At 38.3% G+C, this 13,240-nt stretch overlaps 1 long non-coding RNA gene across 1 annotated transcript; it reads right to left on the bottom strand.

Moving 5' to 3' along the window:
* Positions 1 to 816: 816 nt before the first annotated feature.
* On the bottom strand, positions 817 to 10,931 carry LOC148141785 (uncharacterized). The gene is made up of 4 exons (XR_015752444.1): positions 10,722 to 10,931; positions 7,265 to 7,348; positions 5,680 to 5,742; positions 817 to 1,168 (listed from the first exon to the last, which is right to left on the bottom strand). It is a non-coding gene; the product is annotated as an uncharacterized LOC148141785 (long non-coding RNA).
* Between the last annotated feature and the right edge of the window lie 2,309 nt (positions 10,932 to 13,240).

Below are 13,240 nucleotides of genomic sequence, written 5' to 3'. Positions count from 1 at the left end.
CCCAATTGACATTAGGAGTGTCTACTAATTGGATCTTTCACTTTAGTTAACACTCAAATTTATCAATGCATTTTCTTACAGCTCACGGTTTAGTGTTACAACTCAGTTAGTGGGTTAAACTTTCCTGTGCTATTATTTTGTTTTTCTTTTCCTTTCCTTTAGTTAAAAGTAAAGAATTATTGTGACGAAATGATGGCTTTAAGAGGTGTATTTTATCTTTTATTTAATGAAGAAGGTTGAGATAGAAGTCCTGAGTGGAACTTAAGTTGGAACAATAGAAGTAGCCTGAATGGATGGGGTCAAGCTCCCACAGAATCAGGATTTTTAGTTTAGCTTTCAGCAGTTGCTGGGGTTTGAAGCTGGATGTGGAAGCTCTTATTCCTCTCTCTGTTATAGCCAAAAGCTGGGGTTCTCTTCTTGCTGTTAGAATTGCATGTGAGACCACCTACTTTGCTGATTTTACCTTCGTCAAGGGTGTGTTCAAATGATGTCACGATGTTGGAACATTTCATTAATGGGAGCTAAATATATTATTTTGTTATACTTTTTGATAGAGTTACAGTTAAGCCAATTATTTTAGTTTTATTTTGTCTGTATTTTAACTGTAGTGTCAAAATAAAATGTGTTTTGCTTAACACTGAGTAGTTTGACTAATCAAATTGCATCTGGAACATGATGCCTTATGCTTATTTTTAAAATTAAAAAGTGGGGATTTAGGCTAGCTTCTTAGTATATTTTGAGGGGGTTTTGTTTGGCCCTTACACACTATTTTATTGCAAACAAAATATGTTCAAGTAAAAACTATCATCAAAATGTTTATTATGCAAATATGTCCAACTGTCTTCATTTAAACAAATACGCATACAAATTTACCAAATCCAAACTGGGGAAAAAAACAACTCTCTAAGTGTTATATTAAGTAAAATTTGGCCAAGTAACAATTAGTTCAGGGTAACAGACTTATTCACTCATTGTCCTAAATGCCTGTTTTCGTCTGAAGTCACTTTCCACACAAGCAGTGGTCTCTTCCTGGATCAGTAATGGCTGGCTGAATTCTCCTTTTCTAGAGACTGTGGCATAGGTTCAAACATCTCCTTTAAGAATCTTCCACTTGCAGTGATGAAGCCTTCAGCTGAGTTTTGAACTGACAAACTTTGCTGGAAACGATCTCAGAGAAAGAAAAGACAAAACATGTTGACATCCAAACAGTTTGTTCATTATTAATACAATTACATTGCAAAATGGTCTCACAAAAAGTTAAAAAATACATATACTTATATTCATTCAATTATATTATAAACTAATATTTTACATAACACATCTGCATAACACTAGGAAACCTTATCAGTGAAAATACTTTTGCCAATGGGAAATGTATAAATTGTCAACTGAGTCTCACCAACTCCATGTATTCTTGGTTTCTCAAGTGGCAATAACTAGTTTAGAATATATGAGAGTTTTATTAGATGACATAGTGTAAATCAAACACAGACCCTCATGTGTTCTTGAATTTGGATGTTTTAACCCCTTTGTTTTAAATGGAAGTACTGCTGAATGCAAAGAGTTTCAATTAATATGATGAAGAATGTACACCAATTAAATCAGATGATAATAAAACAGGACTAATGACAATGCATGATGAGAAATGCATTCACAAAATCTGCAGCAGGGTGTTAACTAAAGCATTGTTATATTTCATGAAGAGAGTCTTATACTTTTTCTTCCTTCCACCTTTGCATGGGGAACAGTTGTCGAACTCAATAATTTACTGATTATAAATGTGCCAAAGTATCTGATGGATTCTAAAGATTAACCAGCACTTCTATCTTATTTCTGCTGGTCTGGATTCTGGTTACTTCCCTCTTTCAGCACGTATCTTTTTTCACTTGTAGTGTCCAAATCACCCAATGCCACGTCCACAAAATCATTACTCTAATTATTTCAGTATCTTTAAATGTAGCCCTTATGTTCATTAGTAATAGTAGTTCGAGGAAAGTGTTGGTTTTATGCAGGCTTTTTGTCAAACTGACAAATTGATCTTTGAATGATATTTACAATGCTGGCTTCAGGAGAGATTTCTGTTCGAGAATTTACACTGCCTTAAAGTGTGTATATGGTGTTTCTTCAATTCAGTCTTTGCCTGTGAATTATTCTGCAAATAATGTATGACAATTGTGTGTTTTATTTGATGGTTGCTATGTCAGTATAACTTTAAGAGCTATGCCCATGATATTATCATTATATTTGACATGAGAATATAAAGATTCATACTCCATCTTACCTCGGATCACTCTACTGGAAGCACGTTCTACTGCGTAAAACCTATATAGTGTACTTGAGGACTGTAATGTTTTTACAAAAATGCTATTTGCAACAAATGTTTGTTGAATTCTTCAATACTAGGTTACCCACACCATTCTCTTTTGTTACTGGAAATAACATAAATATTGCTACATCAGGTAAAAAAAAGACTGTTGGAGGCTAACTCACACAAAATCATAAGATTTGAGAATGCTTCCCCCTTCAGCATCCTTTAAGACCTCAGCCAAACGTCGCCAAAGTAGCTCAGTGGTTAACAGTGTTGCCGCACTGTACCAGGGACCCAGTTCCACTTTTGGGTGATTGGCTGTGTGGAGTTTGTACATTCTCCTTGTGTCTGTGTGTGTTTCCTCTGGGTGATCGAATTTCCTCCCACAGTCCAAAGATGTGCAGGTTAGGTGGATTGCCAATGCTAAATTGCCCAGAGTGTCTGGGAATGTGCAGGCTATGTGGATTAGCCATGGGAAATGCAGAGTTATAGGGGTAGTGTAGGGGGTGTAGGTCTACATGGGATGCTCTTCAGAGGATCATTGTGGACTCAATGGGTTGAATGGCCTGTTTGTATACTGTAGAGATTCTGTGATTCAAAAATGGCACTGAGTTTAACTGCCCAGTCTAGCACAGCTTGGATAGAGGACATGATTTGGAGGTGTCCATGTTGGACTGGGGTGGATAAAGGTAAAAGTCACACAACACCAGGTTATAGTCCAACAGGTTTATTTGGAAGCATTAGCTTTCGAAGCACTGCCCCTTCATCCATCTGATGATTTTTAACTTGGAGTGGAGGAGATATGTTAACAAAAAGGCTGACACTTATCTATTCTGATCCTGTTACTTTTCTGCCACATCTTCACCTGAATATGGGTAAATGAGCACAACATTCACAGGAAGCAAGTGGGCATTTATTGCATCTGTGTAGATGCAGCCAAGGGAGCAATCTGTAATTCCCATTGAAGGCCTTGAGGGAAAGCAGTGTTGGCTTTCCTGACAGGTTAACAGGTCAGCCATCAGATTGAGGGCCTGAAGAGAGTTAAAATTTCTTTGTGGGAAAGGGAGGTGGGGTGCTAAAGGTAGCCTTGGGTCTTCTGTCCTCAGAGCACTTCCTCACAATAGTAGCCTATGAGCCATCCTTTCCCAATCAAGGTCAGATGCAATCATCTATTGTAGCCAGTGTCTTCCTCAAATTGAGGCCAGCGCCTTCCCACTCTACTGATAACGATAGATTCTACCTTTCGTCAGCAGACATGACCCGAACATGATACCTGGATTCAGTACCTTCACACCTCCTACTGCATCTTCCTGCTACTAGTGTCCAATTCCTGCCAGCTGCCCAGGTCATCAAACTGGCTGAATGTTAGACCAAATTCTGGAATATTTATTCAGTGAAGTCTTGCCATTATGGTCTCCGCTTCTTTGATCTTTCCTGTTTTGTCACCATCTTGACCTCCACCGAACCAAGAGTGATGTTGTTCAAAGAGCACAAACAAAGATCAAATCTAAAGACAATGTTACCTCAGAGCAGGGGGTATCAAGAAATTTCTTGAGGAGAATATGGAAGGATAGTTTAAACAGAACTCTGTAAATGCAAGCAAGTCTGTCATAAAAGAGTTTGATGGAATCATTTTCAAGCATGATTGAGAGCCATGAAAATTAATGTTTTATTGCAGATGTCAAGGTTTGGAAAGTGACTAAGTAGATGGAGAAGATTATTGATGTGGGAAAACAACAACACAAGTCAATGTAGAAAGGAAATCCTATAAAAGGAACATCAGGAACCAGGTGGAAAGGTTTAGTTACAGTTAATTTGAGGGCATGAATGTCAGCATTCATTCCTATTCCTGTTGCTGAGAGTTGTTTGAGAGCTCTTCACTGTCTAAAGCATTTGGCAAGAAGTATCCCCTTAGGGTCAAAGTTGTTAATTTTTAGATTGGAAGGAAAACAGAGCAGCTAACAAACTCAAAATCTGCAAAGGAGATCAAAGGAGAGCTACTGGTATCCGACAATAAAAATACTAAGGAGCAAAATAAGAAGGACAATATTAATATAAATCAGAAAATAGCAATGTAGTGCGGAGGCAGTTTATTTGAGAAATATGTCAGTGACAGGCAAGACAGTAAAAGCAACTTGATTACCTTAGAAAACCTACTGGACTAAAATAACAGATAGGAAAGGAAGCCATTTGGCCCATCATGCCACAACCAGCTCTCTGAGCATTTTGGCTTGTGCCAAACCAATGCTTTTTCTCCTGTACTCAGTATCTATTTAAATTATCATCCAATGGCCTTTTCAATGCCTCAATTGAACCTGCCTCCACCACATTTCCAGGAAGTGCATTTCAAAGCTAGACCATTTGCTGTGTGAAAACGTTTTTTTTTCCTGACCTTGCATTTGCTTCTTTTGCAAAGCACTTTAAAACTGTGGCCTGTGGTTTGTGATCCATTTGTAAGCAGGAACAGATCTCCCTCTGCCCAAGTATATCATGATTTTGTAAACTTCTATCAAATCATCCTTCAGCCTTTGCTTCTGTAAGGAAAACGATCCCAACTTCTTAAATCTATTGTGGAACCATTCTCAGAAACCTCTTCTGCTCTCTTTCCAATGTATTCACATCTTCCTAAAGTGTGGTGCACTAAACTGGACACAATACACCAGCTGAGCTCTAAATGGTGCCCTATAGAGATTTAGCATCATCTTCCTGTTCTTGTGCTCCATGCCACGATTAATGAAGCCTAGAATACTATTTGCTTTCTTAAATGCTCTCCCTACCTGTCCTCTGTGCTCTGTGCTCCTGCTCATCTTTATGTTACTTTGCTTCTCCATTTTCTAAAGATTACCACTTCATATTTCTCAGTATTAGACGTCACCTGCCATCTATCCATCCACTCCAGAAACTTGCAAATGCCATTGTCCTCCACAATTTATAATTCTCCCAAATTTTGTGTAGTTGCAAACTTTGAAATTGTCCCCTACACATCAAGAACTAGATTGTTTATATGTAGCGAGAAAATCAAAGGTTCCAATACCAATCCTGAAAAACAGTCATTATTAATCACCCTCTATGTTCTATCACTCAACCAATTTATATATTACTACATATTATTACAATCTCTTTTATTCCAAAACCTATCACTTTCCTTATAAGGCAGTTGTGTAGTGCTGTATCAAACCTCTAGCTGTCCATGTACATCACATCAATCACATTGCCTTCATTAACCCTCTCCACTACATTTTCAAGATACTCCAGAGTGTTACTTGGACCTAAATTTCCCTTAATAAACCTATGCTGATCCTTCTGAATTAAACAACATTTTTCCATGTGACTGTTAATTCTATCCCAAATAATTGTGTCTAGGTAGCAACCTGTCAGGCATCAGTCCCTTCAGGAATTGAAGATTGATCTTCATGATTCTGATGTCTTCAACTCTGGAGAGAAAGAAATCTGGAGGTTAAAATAAATGTTTTATAACATTTGCTTTTCCCCTTTGAACATGTTTCTTTCCTAAATATTAAAATATTGAAACGTGGGGGGGGGGGGGGGGGAATATATGCTCTTTGGCAGGCAGCAAAGCTTTATCCAATTGAATAATCAGTCTTTTAGCATTTCAAATGCCATAGGAAAACACAATGACAAGGAAGGGATGTATTGGCCGACTAGTGGCTGGAACATGGGGGCAAGTCATGGAGTGAAATGTTTCAAGACTACATTTATTCACAGCTCTGTTCTGACAAAGGTTGTTGAAACATCTGGCACAAAAAAGAAGGAAAAGGGTGAAGCATCATGCAGTTCACCATCACCACCTTAAAGACAATTAGGGATTGGTAAAGCAATGCTGGCTCAGACAGCTAAGCCCACATCCTGTAAATACATTCTTTTTCAAAGAAAGATAATAACAAAATAACTGGTAAAAGAAATAAAAAGAAATATGCAAGGAATAGGAAATGGCAGGAAAATAAAATTCATTAATACAATTCTTTATCAGGAATAAGAGCAAGATGAAGATAGTCATACTGCTAAGGACTAAGAATTAGAGGAATTACTAAATCATTATGTTGTGACTGTGTGAAATGGGGATGGATGTCTGAGTGAAGGGTACGGTCTCAGAGAAAGAGCAAGCTGCAATTCTTGTGATATAATCTTGGGCATTGGAGAATGGTGTGAGAAGCCAAAGGGTCAATGATGATTTTGTCCCATCAAATGAGTGCAGAAGAATTCAATTAGCAGTGTTTGTCCAACTTTAGTGTATTTATAGCAAAAGCTCAATGAATTGGAAGATCGCAAATGCCCATTTTTAAAAAAGGGGCATGATGTGATCCTTCAAAGTGATATTCTTTGAGCTTTATCTCGATAGTTAGGAGATAGTTGAAAATGTTGATGATGAATAATAAGAAAGATCTGGAAGTTAAGCTTCCATGAATGAGAGAGCATGAATTTGACCAATTTACTGAATTCTTTTCCACATGTTACAGATCTTGCAAAGAAGTATGAGACAGTGGATAATGGTCTTCTGAATTTTAGGGAGAAATTTAGGAAGACACCGTGTTTTTAAGCAAGGTTTGTCGCAAGGTGCAGGTTCGTGGGACAGATGGCAAATTGTTAGGCTGTCTCCATGCATGGCTGGAACATGCCAGAATTGAAACCTGAGGAGAATTACTGGGGCTGTTGTGATTACAAATGACCCAAAGTATTTAGTTTTGTAGATGACACGAAGCTGGATGAATCTTATATAACTGGGTGAAATGTGATTGATATCAAACAATAAGTGATAATATGCTGTGTGGTAATGGCTGTGGTCTGGGAGATGGAATTCAGACAAGTATGTAGACTTTGCAGTGACAATAGTTTAAATAGGATATGAATGAGGTGACAGCAAGAAGGGATCTAACCCCACAACTGGGTATTGCATTCAATTTTGTTCTCCAAGCTACAGAAGAAATGTGGACTTACCTGAGAGCCCAAGAGGATACTTTGGAGACTACTTACAAAAGATTGATTGTCAAGGAACAATGGTCTAACCTTGGGTTTTTTTCTCTGGAAAGGAGTGGAAAGATTTTTCATGGAGCTTCTTTTTATAAATTTTTAACCAGCAAGTTAATCCAGATGACAACATACTGGATGCAATTTTCTCCTTCTCACTCATGATACATCTGTATTTACTCTATAAATTCTCTTTTAGACGTGAAGATTTCTAAAAAAACAAATCTCCCCTTAAATATCTCTGCATAAAAGAAATAAATCCCAACTTCTTTGGTCTATGTATGGAACTGAAGTCTCTATCCCTGCTACCATTCAGATAAATCCTCTTTGCAAACTCTGCAAGATCTTGTCATTCTTCATAAACTCACTTGAACCCCATGTAGGATTTTCTCGAGACTATGAAAGGAAGTAGATACTTCATGCTTTTCAAATTTATTTCTTCTCAGGATAATGCGTGACATTGCAATTTATTGCTGAAAGGCTCTGGAGGGAAGGGATAGTCAATTGCATTGATGTATGATTGCTTCTGTAGTTTGAGGCATGAATTTAAAGTCCTGACTCCCCAGATAGATCAGCACTCCTTCCTGACTTATTCATGAAAATGCTTCTTAATTTTAAAATGCCTATTGAATCTCCTTTCCTGGTGGAGGTCTTGTTTCAGAGAAGCATCACTGCCTCTATATTGGAAGCTTAGGCTCAATTCTCACTCCAGGACTCAATAACCAATGAGGGGTGCTCATAATCTGGTCAAACAGATTGAAAACTGACCTGCAGCATCTTTCCAACACGTGCTGATGTTAAGAATGAGGGAATTTCTGGTCAGTCACATGATGGAAAAAAAAATTGGAGCCCTAACCATCACTATTCATTGGGTCTAGATAATAAGGTGCATATTGCCACTACAATCTGAAGTCAGTTGACTGGGTATTTGCCATGGTTCCGATTTGTGCCAACAGTAGTTTTTAAATCCCCTTTCCTGTTAAGCCTGCCTCCCTGCCCTACCTCCGGTGAAAGTCATGGCACTGTGTGTTGGAAGGTCTACGGGCAGAGACGTGGAAAAGATAATTTTTTTTTTACAGTAAGCACATATTGGCCAAGTCAGTTTAGATCAGCAGATTTCTTTCTCTAAAGAATATTACTGAACCAGTTATTTTAAAAGTATGATTCAACACATTCATAGCTACCTTCACTGATTTCATTTAGTTCGAGGTTGTGGAAGTTGATTCCAAACTCTCAAGCTGCAGTTTGAACGTCCATTCTTTGGATGATTAAACCAAGCATCTGGATCATTAGTCTAAACACAAAATACTGATAAACTGAATAATCTGTGAGTCCAGATTGATCATTTCATGACAGTGTGAATGGAATTAAATAAAGTTCCAGAATGACTAACAGTATTTTAAAGATAGTAACAAAAACAGGATTTCTGCCATCCTCTCTAGGTAGTAGCAAGAAGGTTTGAAAAGACTGAAAAAAAAATCAGATTCTTGACCTTGAGCAAAAAATGCAAGATTTTTACCCACGTCTTTTTAAGGGTTTAGGGTTTAGCAATCTTACTAATGAACGGCGACTACATTATTTCCATGCATTCACATCTCATTATTTGCTAACCTAGCCTCATTTCTATATGGGTCCAAATTCTCCTTCCATTCCCTGAGAAACCAGATGGTTCCTGACATGAAACTCAGAGTGGTTACATGGTGACTTTGGCTTCCCCAGGTCTTCAGTCAACTCAACCACTACGTCCCCACAAGTTCTATGGACATCATCCTTCTCCATCCTTTGTCGATGCAAATGAGCTTCAGTAAGCCACCTGCCTCACCATATCATCATGGCTGCTATCAGGTCAACTCATATACATCACTGAGGCCCTTCAGGACTTCACTTTAGCGGTCAGAGCCACTTAATCCTTGCATGAATCTGCAGAGCACTTTGACTGCAGGGGCACACATTAATCTCATGTGTCTACACAAGATGTATCTTTTGGGTCTCAGGTTACCTTCTTAGTGCTTACTCACTTTGGCTTACTTGCTGCAAGCCTCTTTGATAGAGATAAGATGGTGGCACTAATCCTTGTGGATTGCATAATTTCCTTAAATGCATTCCACTATGATGGCCCAGATGGTCTGCATCTGGTGGTGTGGCCTCCTTTGATGATCAGGAGGAGAAAGGACTGGCCTCTTCATCACAAACCTATTGCCCAACTCCTCAAGATCTTTGTACACAAAAACAGAAACCTAACTTGTATTTCTCAGCCATTTCCTCAGAGATAATGCTAGAACGCCAGAGTGTGAGAAGCATGCCCTGGCTTGCTGTGTTAGGTATGGTGGTATACAGTTAAATTGTGCAGTATGGCACCAGGAGCATGAACGTCCCAGCAGTGGCAAACACTTCTACACTTTCTGCTGTATGATTCAATGCAATGAGCACTAAGGGGCTCTAATTATGCAATTAATGAGATGATTGGAGAAGGTTGTGCGAGCAGACCAATCACAATTAATTTCACTTGAAAAAACAAGTTGCTAAAAAATGGGAAAATTCAGCCCTTAGAGGTCAAGAGTAAAAAATTAATATTGAATGTGTACAAAACATTAGTTTAGCTACAGTTAGTGAACTTTTGGTTGCCACATTATAGACAATGAAAATCATGAGTGTATTAAGCATAGACTCTCCATGATAATATCAGAGCTGGGAAACTGCATGAAGACTTGAGATTTTGAGACCAGTTTCATTACTATAAAAAAGACTATAAGTAGATTTAATATGTTTTTAAATGATGAAGCATTTTGATAGAATAACTGTGGAGTCAGTATCGCCAAAAGAGCTCCTGAAACATTGAACCAATCTCTGTCCTATCATGTCCATGGTCAATAAAATACTAGACTTATTCTAAACTTCAAAAGCCCTTACTTCCCAACCTCTTAAGAGGAGGATTATAAAATATTGACTGGGTCTATGCAATTCTAATACACAAACATTTTTTTGAAAAATTGGTCAGACTGTGAGCATGAATTTAATAATATTTCAAAGTTAAAAATCACACAACACCAGGTTATAGTCCAACAGCTTTTGGGCGGCATGGTGGCACAGTGGTTAGCACTGCTACCTCAGGTGATATTACCTGATGAAGGAGCAGCGCTCCAAAAGCTAGTGTTTCCAAGTAAACTTGGTGTTGTGTGATTTTTAACTTTGTACAGCCCAGTCCAACACTAGCACCTCCAAATCAATAATATTTCATGCTTTGCTAACCCTTCTTAAATGAATATATAATAAAATATTATTTTTGTTCCTAAAAATTCCAATGATGATCAATTTGCATTTAATTTTGTGTTTGCATAAAAATAACCTGATCACCAGTTCTTGTTAAGATATGAAACAATTTGTCTACATTTTCCAGCAAAATGTTTGTAGGATAGGGTTAACTTACAGTTTGATTTTGGTCTGCAGTCTCTTTGCGCATTCCTGAAACTTGACATCTACGTGGCACTCCATAAATAAAAACCATATGGAGCTAGCTCGGTTCGCTGGATCCTTTAGCATTCCCTTAAAAAATTCAACTGTAAGCATGAGCAACTCCAAAATAATTAAATAAATCACACAACAGCCCCATTCTGGAAGCGGTTAATGCATGATATGTGGCAAAGATGATACCATAATCTAAAAGTACGGCTGCCCTTTTGTGAAGCACTAAATAATAATTTAAAACTCTAATATTGCTGGCATGGCGCACACACTCACTAAAGATCAAGCGATTAATGCATAGGGGCAGTCTAATATTGCAGTGGGGGCCTGAACAATTTGGTTATTTTGGCATGCAAGGGATTTAGTCCCTTTTTTGTGCCTCAACTAGAGGGTTAGATAGCTTTGAAAATGTTGGCTCCACTAGCTCATAGGAGCAAGCCAGGTCTCCACAGCCAAATGGGAGGTCTTGCTAAGCAGACCCTGCTAAGGCACTACCTGCAAGCTAATTTGTAAAAATATCTGGAAAAGGAGGATAGTCCATCTGGACCTCCCATTCAAATAAAGCAATCTGCTCTGTCCCCATCCATATCATGTCCTTCTTTTAGGCATGTGGAAGTGATGGTCCTTCTTGCAAATAGGAATATCATCATTAGGAATGAGGAACTCTTAGTATTGATGTACATGGTGCAGATTTGACCTATAACCCACTCCTGCTCGTTGGCAGTCACTCGAGTTCTCTTCTGCCTTATCATGAAACCAAAAATGGACTGTTACACCAGAAATATGATGTGCAAACTCCTGGATAAGGGAAAGAAATGGACCCAATATCATCCTCATCCCTGATGGTCATCTTTGAGTAACGGCATCAAGCTGTGCATACACCCTTGGCATGCAAACTTCAGGTGTCGCTATGTGCTGTGATTCTATCTCAAATAGAGGCCTGGCTTTCTTGCTATAGGAATGCTCCATTCAGTCAAGCCATGCACCATCTGTCCAAGTTGGAACATTTGAATGATTATGCCAAATATCTACTTTTTGACAACAAGTGCTTCAGGCAATGGGTCATGCATAACATCATTGATGCCCTGCAGGAAAAATAAATGGTGGATGCTGTCAGAAACCTTGCTGAGACTGTCAAATGCAGCACACATCATTTTCTTTCATGCAACAATGTTCTAACTCTCAAAAAGGCTTGCCTGGTGGTGAGAAAGGTTAACACAACAGACTCTCACATCTCTATAAAGTGTTTTCGAGTTGGCAGTGACAGGAAAGAGACTGTCATTCTTCTAGTTCTGGACTGTGGCCTTTTACAGAAGAGTTCTGGAAAGAGATGCATAACTTTTTCTTAACATTCATCCTAATCAGCTCTATGGCACAGGACTCTGTGCTCTGCGAGGCATTCACCAAAGGTGCAGACTGTGACAATTACCAACAGTTGCTGGAGGACCACTTGCTTGGCAAAAGATCTTCTTTAGTTTGTCCACAAATTGTTGGCAGTCCTATGCAAAGAGACAGTGATGATTTGAATTTTGTAGCCTAGGCCTAGGCCCCAGGTGGCAGGAAGATTGTGCTAGCATCTCATACCAACAGCCTTTTATTCAGCACTAAATAATCATCTCATACTCCAGTATTACTGGCAGGACTCACACTCTCATTAAAAATAAAGATCAATTTGTCAAACCCCTTGGCTGCATGCACCAATGTTTGACTTTGTGAATATAGTTTGTAATGGTGGGTGAGATAGCTCATGTACTATACTGAAAGGAGCTGATCTTTACTGCATTTTACATAATGTCAAATTTGTAATGTTATGAATAATGTATAGTTTTGAAAGAAGCATATCCTCTGCACCCATAATGCCACAGTTACCTTTTTCTGGCTAATTATCACTGTAATGCATCAATGGCCTAATTCACCCATAAGCTGGTGTCTGTTTTATGGCTTGTTAGAAATGGGGTCCCAAGTCATTCAAATGCAGGAGTCATTTGCTGCAGCCTCATAAGTGGACGGTTTGAATTTCTAGACCCAAATGTACAGTAAAATCTGACTAAATGGGCTACCTAAGAGTTGACTTTCAGTATATTAGAAAGTACTGTTGTCGTGAAATATAGCACTTTGGAAAGTTTAACTACAATTATAACATATTTACCAATTGCCCGCTTCCTGGAAACTACAGTTGGCATTTATCATTGCTTGTGTGAACCAAGTTCATAATACCTACTTCATAAATTGTTGGATGATTAGTTCAAGTGTGCAACAGAGGTATGCAGGATATATATTTTGAAATGGCACCTCAAAATAGTGAGTTAATAATGTTTCAATCATAAACTCTGACTCTATTTCAGAAACGGAAACAGAAAATGTTGAAAATACTCATCTAGATTATGAGCATCTGCACCAGTATCTGTGATCCTTCATCAGAATGGTTGACTATATTCCATTTGACTAATGCAGTGGTATAACATATATACTTATATTTCATAT

The sequence above is a fragment of the Chiloscyllium plagiosum genome, unplaced genomic scaffold (assembly GCF_037043375.1).
Source record: "Chiloscyllium plagiosum isolate Xiang-an unplaced genomic scaffold, Cpla_swu_hap1 HiC_scaffold_32, whole genome shotgun sequence".
NCBI classification, from domain to species: domain Eukaryota; kingdom Metazoa; phylum Chordata; class Chondrichthyes; order Orectolobiformes; family Hemiscylliidae; genus Chiloscyllium; species Chiloscyllium plagiosum.
The sequence above is the reverse complement of the archived record's forward strand: the minus strand, read 5'-3'. Positions and strand labels throughout refer to the sequence as shown.